The sequence below is a fragment of the Gymnogyps californianus genome, unplaced genomic scaffold (assembly GCF_018139145.2).
Source record: "Gymnogyps californianus isolate 813 unplaced genomic scaffold, ASM1813914v2 HiC_scaffold_92, whole genome shotgun sequence".
Taxonomy (NCBI): domain Eukaryota; kingdom Metazoa; phylum Chordata; class Aves; order Accipitriformes; family Cathartidae; genus Gymnogyps; species Gymnogyps californianus.
In genome coordinates, this window is record NW_026114485.1 from 207243 (window position 1) to 220698 (window position 13456).

Here is a 13456-nt window from a genome sequence, read left to right on the forward strand (position 1 = left end):
CCTCAACAACTATTTAGAAGATTTCTCTTTGACAATTTTATGTTGATAACATTCATCTTTGAAGTCTATAAATTATTCAGAGCACATCTATAAAACATCAGAAGTTATATCCCACTTAGCTTGTCGCTTCAGACTGTAATACAAGTTCATATTGCAAAGTAATGCTTAGCTTGGTCTGACAGTAATTATGGGGATATAATCTGATTTTAAGAAATCACACACTGAATCAACCTTAAAATGTTTTAATATTAAAAATCCTTCATTAGGACATTATTTTTCATTTTAAAATGAATTTTTCTTGTGGCTGCTTGGTATGAATTTATTTAATAATGGAATCTGTACAAAGGTGTTTTCCAGACTGAGAATCCTGTTTTCTGAAGTGTTATTTGATACACCAGCATGTTTTTATGAAGAAATTAGAAAATCATAAATGGATAGTTAGTTGCTTCCACTGAAATCACTGTCCGTTTATACACAGTCCAACTCTAACATCTTACTTTTAATAAATCTAGTGCCTAAATACCTTTTTTTTAGGAAGCACTTAAAATATAAATACACAAGGTTTTCAAACAGCATGTTTTAGAGAAAGTACCATGTTGTAACAAATTTATTTTGATGGGATTTGATCACTGCTTTTACCATATGTTTGAAGATTGGCACTTTAGTGCAATATTCTCTCTGAATTTTAACAGAATGATATGTGCTTTGCTTCTTTAGAGAGTGAAAACATTCTTAGACTGAGCTAGATATTTAAATTTGTAAGTATTCTAGCTTGGACACGACTACTGTGTGCAAGAAGGATTTTTTCAGAACAATTAATTTTCAGTATTTTGTAAAAAAACAGATTCATTCACAGTGCTTTTTCCTTCCAAGATGATTAATGCAGCTAATCTGTCCTTTATAACTTACATTAAGATCAAGAAAGAACATGGGTATAGCCAAAAAGATCATTACATTAAGTAACATACAAAGGAAGAGAGTGAAAAATTAAGACTCCGTACTCAAAACACCACCAAGTGAAATGATCGGCTCACCTTTTCAGATCTTCAGTACTCTAAGAACACGGTGGTGGCAGTTAAGGTAGGGGTTTCCCAGCAAATACAACAGAGCTGCAAAGTTGAGTGAGCGGGAGACAGAGAAAACTAACAATCTGCATATGCTCTGGAATACAGCAATTTACTATCACTGTAACTTAAGGAAAGGGGAGGAGACTGTTAGCCGAACTCTGAAAAAAATAAAAACACATCAGAAGAGAGGGGAAAGCTGAGCTTCTGGAATATTGATTAGTCTTGGCACAGTGAAAGCAGGGTCACTTTCTTTGTTTTTCCTTTTAGACCACTTTCACGCTTTGTCAGTTCAGCTTCATTAGAAATGCAAAATCAGAACCCAGGAAGAATTGAAGATGGCACGCACACACACACACACAGAACAGGGGAGACTGGAATGCTTCTTCATTAGATATTCCAGACTGGAAATCTGAAAAGCCTAAACATAATTATATAACACTATTCCTGTGCTTTTTAAAATAAATGGTAAAATATGTGAGCATGCTAGTTTGTTCTAAAAAGAGACATGGTGTGAGTCTATCACGTATTTTCTAATTCTTAAAGACAGTTATTTATGAACTACTCTTCTCAGGGTGGGGAACCAGACATATCTTTCAGAAGCAACTGGAGTATTATCAAGAATAGAGAAAAACATAATCAACTATAATTCTTTGCATGTTTCTTGTAGATATTCAAAACATATGATGAGACTTGCCTCTTGTTTAGCAATTTAAACTCACTGGTACTAAGCCCCATTCAGCCTGTTTCAATAGCATGGAATGAATGATGAAGGGAAAAGCATAAAACATCCACTTCTGAGAAATAAGTGGCCTTCAGTTTTTTTAGCATTTAAAAGTTTGCACTATTGAAAAGATATTTGCAGAGAGAGTCAGGGGAATTCCCAAAGACATTCTTTCACTTTTTAGAGGAACATTTTTGTTTTAAATTTTGGTAAAGTCAGTTTAAAATATTCAATAATTATATTTCAGTGCATCTTTCATGAGATTTTTAAGTGTATTTTCTTATAAGATGAACAAATATTGTAAATGGAAATTTATATAAATGTATGCTAAACATATAATTAAGAAGTTTGTTTATAGATGATGTGGCTTTTAATGGTTTTTTCCCTGTAAAGCCATTTTAAGTATACAAAAATAATCTTGTGTACTAGACACACAAAAAATAGTTAGGTGCGAAATAAAATTAAGAGCAGTGTTACTTCCATGCAGTCACAGTAATGGTTTTGCTAAAGTGTTTTCTAATTTAAATGTATTTCAAATAATGATGTATAACGTAGAGAAAAATAATCTTACAGTATAATGCAAACTTGCTCATGATTAATGTAGGTTTGCGTTTGGATTGAGAACCACAGAATCTTGATCTTAGGTATCTAACTCAAGAAAGAAAGTAAACATCTGAATTAACTTATTTATTATTCATTTACTTAAAAAAGCAGGAAAAATTCTTGACCGCTTGTGTTGCAATATCTATCTCATTCTTATTTTTCATGGTGCAGTTTTTAAATACTTTCACCATTTTGCCTGGAGATGGGAATTGACCTCTTAACTGACCTTTGGCCTTTAGTGATCTGCTTGTTTGATGTTTCTTTTTGGAGTATGGCATGCTTTCTATGAAATCTCCCAGATAAGGACTTCGTTCTGCCCTCTGTTCATATGAATAGTAATGTTCCAGTTGCCTTAATGGGACAGGGGTCAGGCCCCAAATGAGGTGATCCAAAACTATGTCATCATTTAATGCTTTCATTAATAATGGAGTCTATGAGAAATGAGGATAATCCTGTGAGAGAATTAGCTATTCAGTGAGACAAAATGAAAATAGACAATAAGCAGTCGTACAGCTTAGCTTAACTTCAGCAGTGATACTTTTATTATTAGCTCTCAGTGAACAACAGATATTATTACACAGTGCTTAGAAAAACAGAATATTAAGTGCTTTTTGGCAACATGTTCTTATTAAAAATTTTCTTTCCAGCTTTTTTCCTCTCTCCTTCCTTTCCTGACATCCATTTCTTTTATTGATTTTCTTAGCTTTGATAGTGAAATAAGGAAACTAAACTATATAAAGAGTGCTATCCTTTACATTACAATAAACATGTATTTTGGATATCCCTGGATAACAATAAATAAGTCACAGTTCATAGCACAGTGTCACCCTGCAATACATAAAATTACAATGCACCTACTGGAATTTCCTTTTACATACATAATAGATTTAACAGATTTAGTATACAATATTTAAGACTAGGACTAGGACAAATTTAAAATGTTACTGGTTAAGTCTGTAATTTTCAGTAGTATTATTAGTTTCTAGGAAGAGCAACTTAAAACATAAAAGTTTCTAGAAGCATTGTAGACTTTAGATTGGATCAGCCAACACTAAGAATATACAAAAGCATTGGTATGCTTTGTGGAGTAACACAGAGCACCAATTTTACATTGACAAAATAATTTCTACGTGCTTCAGGGTTTTTTCCATAAAAATAGACAAGGAATGACCTAAGGCCTTGATGAGCCTGTCTGTCTTGTCACATTAGCTCAGCACTCTTAATTTGTGCTTTGGATTTCAGTTTCAGCCCTTCTTGGACAATGCACCAGGTGGCTTGCAAAGCAGGGAAATGCAAGTATAGGGTAAGGACTGGCTTTAACTTGAACCTTGTCCTCCCAGGCAGCATGGATTCAGCCAGCTGAAATCATGTGTCATGGTAAACTCAAGCCCTGTTTGGTTGTGGCTAACAAAATCAGTCAGTAAATGTACTTTGCATGTCGGCAAAGTATCTGAGTGCCTTTGTAAAATAAGTAAAGGTATTAGAGTGGAAGCTGCTGTTCAAACATAAAGTATTGTTATTTTCAGCTGACTAGAGCTATCAAACAAAAACCCAGGGAAGTCAGCTGTAGCAAATGCAAGAAGTGGAAATGAAGCAACAAATTGTACAACTGTTTCATGTCCCAGATGGTAATAAATCTAGTATGAGAGTGCACGGATCCCAGCTGAAATAAGCTTTTTAACATTCAGAATAACCTGGTCTTCACATTAATAAATCAGCACCATAAATTAATACTGGCTGAATCTTTGAAGTTTTGGAGTTTTAGGTAGAAGCTCAGTGAAGTATTGTTGAAATCACAATGGTGAAATTGGAATGAAATTCTTGTGAAAGAATATGTTTATTCATAGTAAATGGTATGTCAGTATGTCCCCAGTCTTCAGTTAAGTTGAACAAAATAAGAATATATATGACTCCCTTGCAAGCTTCAATCTAGCTTAGAACTGTTAATTACCATTATACCCTGTTGTACCAATGAAGAAACTGAGTCTCTAAGGGGTCAAATTTAATCCATACAAGTTAGCAAATAGTTGTCAGAGCTAAGACACAGCCTTAGGCTCCTGAATATTTCCACAGGACCATGGTATGTTTTTTTTCCTGAGATACTTGGTTGGCTCTTGCTTTTTTTGAGCATGCTAAAATGAGAAATTGTGGTTTGGTGTTTGTTTCTTTTCAAATCTGTTTATCACAGTGGGATTTGACAAATACCTCAGTTTTGGCCAGCCAAATGTGAAAAATATATTTTTTATTAACATCTGATGCAATGAAAGTTAACACATTGCTTTATTGAAGACAGTGGGAAGAGATAGTGTGCTGTAATTTACATACTTGTGTGTGTTCTGCACACATCAAAAAAGGCATAGACTATGTTCTGTTAGCAAATATGAAGATCTGCAGGAAAAGATCTGTAGATCCATAGTTGCTATTGAGGACCTGACATTTGCACTGTATGCACTGCAGGAGGGCTACTTTTAATTAGTTCTAACCTCATTTTGTGGCCCAAACAACTGTTAGTGCTTGGACTGTATGATCTGGTTTTGTTTTCTCCTAAAAGAATCCAGTTCACACCTTCTAAGACCACTCCATGATATGAATCAAAGCATGTTGCTGTTGGTCACTTTTAGTAGAAAATTTCCTCTACTGATTACTCTGAACTCGAGTTTATCTTCGATACATTGCAAATCATTGGTCAAACTCAATTATCAATAAAAATTATGTTGTGAAATGTTCTGTTCATGGTAAAGATTAAATTATTATTATTATTATTATAAAATGCTACTATTCCATCAAAAGAACATTTCAAAAGCAAAGTGTTTTGCCTGAGATTAAGCAGAATGATTAGTAGTTGTATTGGGTTTGCATGGCAAGATTTTGGTAGTGGGGGGGTTACAGGGGGGGCTTCTGTGAGAAGATGCCAGAAGCTTCCCCTATGTCCGATAGAGCCAATGCCAGCCGGCTCCAAGACGGACCCGCCGCTGGCCAAGGCTGAGCCAATCAGCGATGGTGGTAGCGCCTCTGTGATAACATATTTAAGAAGGGGGAAAAAAGTTACAGGGTAGTAGCAATTGCAGCCAGAGAGAGAGGAGTGAGAAGATGTGAGAGGAACAACTCTGCAGACACCAAGGTCAGTGAAGAAGGAGGGGGAGGAGGTGCTCCAGGTGCCGGAGCAGAGATTCCCCTGCAGCCTCTGGTGAAGACCATGGTGAGGCAGGCTGTCCCCCTGCAGCCCATGGAGGTTAACGGTGGAGCAGATATCCACCTGCAGCCCATGGAGGACCCCACGCCGGAGCAGGGGGATGTGCCCGAAGGAGGCTGTGACCCTGTGGGAAGCCCGCGCTGGAGCAGGCTCCTGGCAGGACCTGTGGACCCGTGGAGAGAAGAGCCCACGCTGGAGCAGGTTTGCTGGCAGGACTTGTGACCCCGCAGGGGGGACCCATGCTGGAGCAGTCCATTCCTGAAGGACTGCACCCCATGGAAAGGACTCATGCTGGAGCAGTTCGTGAAGAACTGCAGCCCATGGGAAGGACTCACATTGGAGAAGTTTGTGGAGGACTGTCTCCCGTGGGAGGAACCCCACGCTGGAGCAGGGGAAGAGTGTGAGGAGTCCTTCCCCTGAGGAGGAAGGAGCGGATGAGACAATGTGTGATGAACTGACCCAAACCCCCATTCCCTGTCCCCCTGCGCTGCTCGGGGGGGGAGGAGGTAGAGAAAGTTCGGGAGTAAAGTTAAGCCTGGGAAGAAGGGAGGGGTGGGGGGAAGGTGTTTTTAAGATTTGGTTTTATTTCTCATTATCCTACTCTGATTTGACTGGTAATAAATTAAACTAATTTTTTCCCCAAGTCGAGTCTGTTTTGCCTGTGATGGTAATTGCTGAGTGATCTCCCTGTCCTTATCTCGACCCATGAACCTTTCGTTATATTTTCTCCCCCTGTCCAGCTGAGGAGGGGGAGTGATAGAGCGGCTTTGGTGGGCACCTGGCAACCCACCACAGTAGTAATGACCAATCTCATCAGCAGGACTCAGATTTTCAGTGATCTATTTCTACATTTCTATTTATTGTCCCATTACAGTCTTAACATTGCTCACTCAAGTCAGCCAACAAATCCTCTTGGTCATTTTTATTCCTACATTTTGAGGTCTTGTGCCATGAGAATAACTGATTTTATGCTTTGGAGCTCTGTCAGTTTTCAGTCAGAAGTTGTACAACAAAAACGTGGCATTCCTTTCTGCTCTCTGAAAATTCCCAGCAGAGAAACACAAACCTCTAGTATCTCCATTCAGCATCGTGAGCTGTCTGGGCCTTAACACATACTGTATGTCTGACTGCAGCTGAATAGATAATCTTGTTTCCTTTCAACACAGGGAGTCAGATTACCCACTCACTCTTGGGAGAAGGGGGAAGGGAAATGAAGTTATACCAGCAGAGGATGTGGCTCATGAACTTTTCCCCTGAATGTCTTATCAAGAATGTGAATGTCTGTATGTACAATGGAGCAATTCTCACCAAAGAATAGGAAAGGTTGTCTAGGAAGGATGGGAGATAGGATGGGATTGTGTCATTGTAAGAAATCTAATGGCATTGCATCGATAGCTGATACCAAACCGCTGTATAGTATGGCTTCACTGGCTTTCCCACAGCTAGTGGCAACAACTTAAATGGGCTCAGAGGGACAGACAGGTTCATTTGAAAAGTTAATACAGCATTGTGGCTAGTTACAAAAGAGCATGGCATTGGAGCCAGAAACTTGCTACCCCCTTTCTCTCAGGTCCCTCTCTGTTTCCTCTTCCTGATTTCTTTTTTTTTAAACCTTTTCTCTGATCAGCTGTAAACTTCAGTAGCTTGTGAATCGACTGAGCTACTGAAAGTCCCCTGGGGAAGCTCTGGCTGGAAGTATACACTGTCACGGGTACTCTACTACCTCCAATCCCTGCTGGTTGTGGTAGCAACAAAACGATGACCCACATTGGTCCTATTTTGGGATAATAGCACCATTGGTGGGTGTCCCACTGGCTGAACTGTTTTCTGTCTTTATTCCCTACCAGATTGGTTATTGAAGAAGCCCATTTCTTGGATCCTGTGATGCTCTTTATACTGGATGTTCTTTACACAGGATACAGGCTTATCACTAGTACATGTGCTAGCCTGTACAATGGACATGGTCTCAGATTCCTTTTTCCTTTTTCATTGCTTTATTTTCTTGACATGATCTCCTTAAACAAAGCAAGGGCAGATAGGTGAGAAACAAGACTAGAGAGAAATGCTCATTTCTAAATTAGAATCTGATATTATCTGCATGAAACACATTTCATATAAAACATTGCTTTTCATTTGACATCTTTGTCCATAGTTATTTTCATAATGAAACAATGGTTTATCAGCTGTTTAATACATTCTAGTGTGTTGTTAGAATAGCAAGTAAGATAAATACAAAGAAAACCACTCATTTGTATGAAGTTCAGTTAAGGAAACTCATTTATTTGGAGCAGTAAGCTAACGTGACTTTTTAAAAACACATTTACTACTATAGCATCATAATTACTGCAATCAAGACACATAAAAATCTTTTGTAAAAATAATTATTATTTAAAAGCACAGAGCTCAAAGTTGCTGTTATAATAATGACTATAATAGCAACTGTTTAGCATTTGGACATTTTTTTGGCAGGAGGGCTTTGCATTGTTTATTGTGAGAAAGAAACAGGCTCTGAGAAAACATGCAATTTTTCAGCAAGGGAAAAAGCAGCATCAGGTTTGGAAAACAGAATGGCAGAAAGTCTTCTTTGCTTCTGTCTTTCCAGTCCACATAGGCTGAGATGATTTAAAGTCATTAGGTTCTCCTAGATAATCTCTGTTTCATATACCATGGAAGATCTCAAAATATCTCTGTTTCATAGTATCCCTGGCACCCAGACGTTCAGGCTGTGTGGTAGTCAGCATTTATTTTCTTGCTGTGTTTTTCATTCTGAAATTCCATTCTCTGTTGGGATCCAGGGCCCACAGAACTCATTGGTAATCTGTGATTTACTTAAAAGAAAATAGGAACAGTCATTTAATATTTATTACTCATTGATCTTCTTGAAATGTGATCAAATGCCTGTCATCAGATCTATAGAAAAATTAAGCCTATGAAGGCATTAGATAGCAGAGTGAACAAGTATATTTCAAAGGAGAGATGACATATCACTGGTGTTATATATTAGCTGAATTTGTTCTGTTCGGAAGGACCAGGTTCTTCACTCAGTGTCTGAGAGGATATGAATATTACTGTTGTACAAAAGAAATCCAGAAAATTGTAATTCAAAATTAAGAAAAATCAAGAAAGAAAAATGTATTGAGTTCATATTTTAAAACTGTCTTTCTTTTCTGTATCAACACAAGGGATTGATACACTGTACATTGTTTTTATTTAGATTTATTTGGTATACAATGAAAGCTCTTCCACCATATATTATAAATGCATCCGTAGAAAGAACACAAACAGTAGTCTTTTCATTCAGACCAGAAATTGTTAAAAGAAAGATGTAAATAAAATATTTCAGACATAGTATAGTATCCTATCCTTCATTTACAGATTCACTATATAATACATATATCAGGTTTACTTTTTCATGCAGTCACTCACTCCATCCCTTCTGCTCCCTTCTGAACTTCTACCCCAAGAGAGTGCTACCTTCCCCCCTCTTTTCCTTGGTAGAGCAACTACTCCCCATGTTTTTGCAGGTTCATTGTTCTCCTTCTCCCTTCTACTTCGATTAAGTCTAGCTCCCCTTTCACTCCTTAGTCCACCACTACTTTCCTTTGAGTCAGAGAAAAATGATTAAGGACAAGTCTTGTTTTCATTTGAATCAGTGAATCCAAGTTTTGAGGGAAGCTTAGATCTTGGCCCTATTTGGTTCTTAGACACCTATTCCAAATCATCCCTTATTTTATGCTCCTTCTGTGTGTAGTCTGTAATACTCCTTTCCTCTTTGTTCTCTCATGTTGTCTTTTCCCTATAGGCTTTCTTGTCCTGCTATTTTGTTCTTTTTCTTTACTTGATTCTATCTCCTTTTTCACCTTGAGCTTTTCTCTGTGTTCTGCTTATACTGACTCTCAGTTGTGTTGGGAAATGGGATTGAAGGTCTCACTCATACTGACTTGTGTTCATGGAGGAGTTTGTATCACAAGTGTATAGCTGGAAGTGTTTATAGATCAGTGAATATGCACTTACATAGCAGCATGCTGAGAATTGGTTAGGTATAAATCTCTCCCTCCTCCAACTAAACAATAATAGAGGGTATGGACAGTGGAACAGATTTCCATTTTCAGCTGCAAGGATGTCACAGACACAGTTTTACTTGGAATTAATGAGACCAACTAGATCTGAGTAGTTTACATCCTGCCTACCTTGCTATCCTAATAATATCCTTCTCTTCCTGAATTTCATCACAAACAGCCTGGCCTTTCCTAAACAAACAAGCAAAAAGAGCCTCCCCCTTACAAATTATGCTTTCTCCTTTTCTAACAATATAATATGTAAGATAATTCCCTGGCTTTTTTCTGTACTCATACATGTGAAAGTCAGTACATGCACTGACTTTTAAATCACAGTAGTTCAGTGCAAACAGCACAACTGATTAGCAAATATGCAAATAGAAAAGTTTTGGATTGAAGGAGTTGGGACAGAAAAGTCTTAAAAGGGATCCTCAAAGAATAAATGCATTAGGACCACCTTTATATACTGTTTCTCTAGTTTTACTGCCACTATAGCTTATTCTGTTAAACTGACTAGATCATGTCATTTGGAAAATGTTTTTTACAGTATTTTGGGGCCATCAATATAACATTTTGCAGTATATTTGAATAAGAGTCTTGTAGACAGGAAAACATAAACTTCCTTCTCCCTCCTGCATTTTCTCATTGTAAATTCTACCAAGATTAAAACAAGAATGTTATTAGAAAAGTTTAATATTGCAATATTTTTGCCATAGTAACTCTCAGGAAATTTTGGGGGAGACTGTTCTGAATAGCAACATCATCACTTTTAAACCAGACATTCTTCTGGGTTCAGAAAAGCTTCCAAACCTCTCACTTCCAGCATGTTAATCCATTACTGATTATATTACACACATATGAAACTTGAGGGACGAATCTCTCAGCTACATTTTTGCAACCTCATTAACGTCAGTCTGCCTTTCCTCTTTATGCCTGCCTCTCCCTTTTGTTCACAAATGTGGTAATGAGAGAAATCTTCTTGGTATGAATGTACAATGACTTTATATAGTTAAAGTGGTTTTGTTTTCCTATTCTTTATTGTTTTCTTGATAAATCTGCACTTTGATCTTGAAGCTGCCTTACCCCTGGCAAAACTCTCGTTCCAGTGGCGCCTGTGGATTCTTTGTGAATGAAGAGTAAAAAGTAGAGTCTCCAAGCATATGAGAATGTGAGAGCTGTGATTCAGATGAAGTATAGAAATTTGCTGGTTTGTTTTCAGAAAATGTGCAGTCTCTGGGCAAACTCAGAGAAAAAAAGACATTTCACATAGCTTACAGTAACAGCTATGAATTCCTTCCCAGGGCTACTGTGAAGAAATGTCATATAAAATGTAGATGTAAGTTAACTGAAAGAGTAAAACTGGATCAAACTGGTTATCCCATTATTTCCCATCATTATGATATCTTCTATCAAAACTTAAAAATAGAATGATCAAAACAACTTTAGAAAACTATTTTTTTCCTCAGATCTGTTTCAAATTAAAGTTCTAATTAAATTATAACTGTGAAAAGAGACAATTCAAATTATTAAAATTCCTTTTGTCACAGATGGTTTATGTGAAATTCTATTCCTACAGTATGCACCTTCTCTGTAACCCACTCAACAGCAGGGAGTTGGTGACTGAAAAGGCTGGGAGAATTGTTGTCCTTAAACACTGCATTGCAAGGATACACTTTGGATACAATTCAATAACTGACAGTGATTCAAGATACACTATAGTGAGAAAATAAAAACTGAAAAGGCATGTTGTGGTTTAACCCCAGCCAGCAACTAAGCACCACACAGCCACTCCTCACTCCTCCTTGTAATGAAAAGGAATATATCAAAGAGAGAGAAATAAAACCCAAGAAAAGACAAGTGATGCACAAAGCAATTGCTCACCACCCGCTGACCAATGCCCGAGCAGTGATCCGCCCCTCCCGGCCAACTCCCCCTGTTTATATACTGGGCATGACGTTCCATGGTATGGAATACCCCTTTGGCTAGTTCAGGTCAGCTGCCCCGGCTCTGCTCCCTCCCAGCTTCTTGCACACCTGCTTGCTGGCAGAGCATGGGAAACTGAAAAGTCCTTGGCTTAAAAGATAAGCGCTACTTAGCAACAACTAAAACATCAGGGTGTTATCAACAGTATTCTCACACTAAATCCAAAACCCAGCACTGTACCAGCTACTAAGAAGAAAATTAACTCTATCCCAGCTGAAACCAGGACACAGAGAGATCTGGATAGACTAGAGAGCTGGGCAATCGCCAACCATATGAAATTTAACAAGAGCAAGTGCTGGATTCTCCACCTGGGACAGGGTAATCCTGGTTACACATACAAATTGGGGGACGAGAGGCTGGAGAGCAGCTCCACGGAAAGAGATCTGGGGGTTTGGGTGGATGGCAAGTTGAATATGAGTCAACAGTGTGCCCTGGCAGCTAAAAGGGCCAACCGTGTCCTGGGGTGCATCAAGCACAGCATAGCTAGCCGGTCGAGGGAGGTGATTGTCCCACTCTACACTGCACTGGTGCAGCCCCACCTCGAGTACTGTGTGCAGTTTTGGGTGCCTCAATATAAGAAGGACATCAAACTATTAGAGTGTGTCCAGAGGAGGGCGACCAAGATGGTGAAAGGTCTCGAGGGCAAGACTTATGAGGAATGGCTGAGGTCACTTGGTTTGTTCAGCTTGGAGAAGAGAAGGCTGAGGGGTGACCTCATCGCAGTCTACAACTTCCTCAAGGGGGGCAGCAGAGGGGGAGGTGCTGATCTCCTCTCTCTGGTGACCAGGGATAGGACACGTGGAAATGGAATGAAGCTGCGTCAGGGGAAGTTCAGATTGGACATTAGGAAAAGGCTCTTCACTGAGAGGGTGGTCGGTCCCTGGAACAGGCTCCCCAGGGAAGTGGTCACGGCACCAAGCCTGTCAGAGTTCAAGGAGTGTCTGGACGACACTCTTAGTCATATGGTTTAGTTTTAGGTAGTCCTGTGAGGAGCAGGGAGTTGGACTCGATGATCCTTATGGGTCCCTTCCAACTTCAGATATTCTATGATTCTATGATTCTGTGATTCTAGACTTCTGTATGGCATCTTATTCTTGCAACATTAGCTCCTCTACATGAAATAAATCATGATGAAAACATCTGTTTGAGCAGTACAATTTGACATCCTGGAGAAATACTGGGGAAATCAAAGAGGGATTAAACTGCATTCACAAGCAATTCTGTGACTCCTTATTTTATAATTCCATTGCTAACTATTGTTCATGGTGGTAGTGAGTAGTAAAATCGCATTCTTTCTTTAGTTTATAATTGTATCTTCTTTCCAAGACTGATGACTGAGTCCTACTAAATAATATACTAACAAAACAGGTATTCTCAGTAGTTGCAAAAGATACTTCTAGAAATAGCTTTGTGTGATACTCCTGTGCTGCTTATTCTGTGAGCCAGATAAAGATTTCTTGAAAATGGTTATGAGAAGAAAAAAAGTTGCCATTTCTTGCTTTTCTGTTTGGCAGATTAAAAAAAAAAACCACTGGATTTGTATCCAAGAGAGATGAAACATTGCAAACTCTCTGGGAGACTTTTGGAGTTTAGGTACTTTCCCTGCTGTCACACTGATGTCAAAGAACCTCTAGTCTACTCACCTAAAGATCTCCCTTTCACCTATCACAGCCTCCAGACTTGCCCATGCTGGGAGTTGAAGTATCCTGTTACTGCTTGGACACCCTTAAGATTTTCGCTGAGATACTGGGTGCCCTCAGAAGGGTCCTGCCTTCCAGTTTTCAAAGCTCATAAGAATGTGGTGCCCTGTCCTCAAACTGCCTTCTTACTC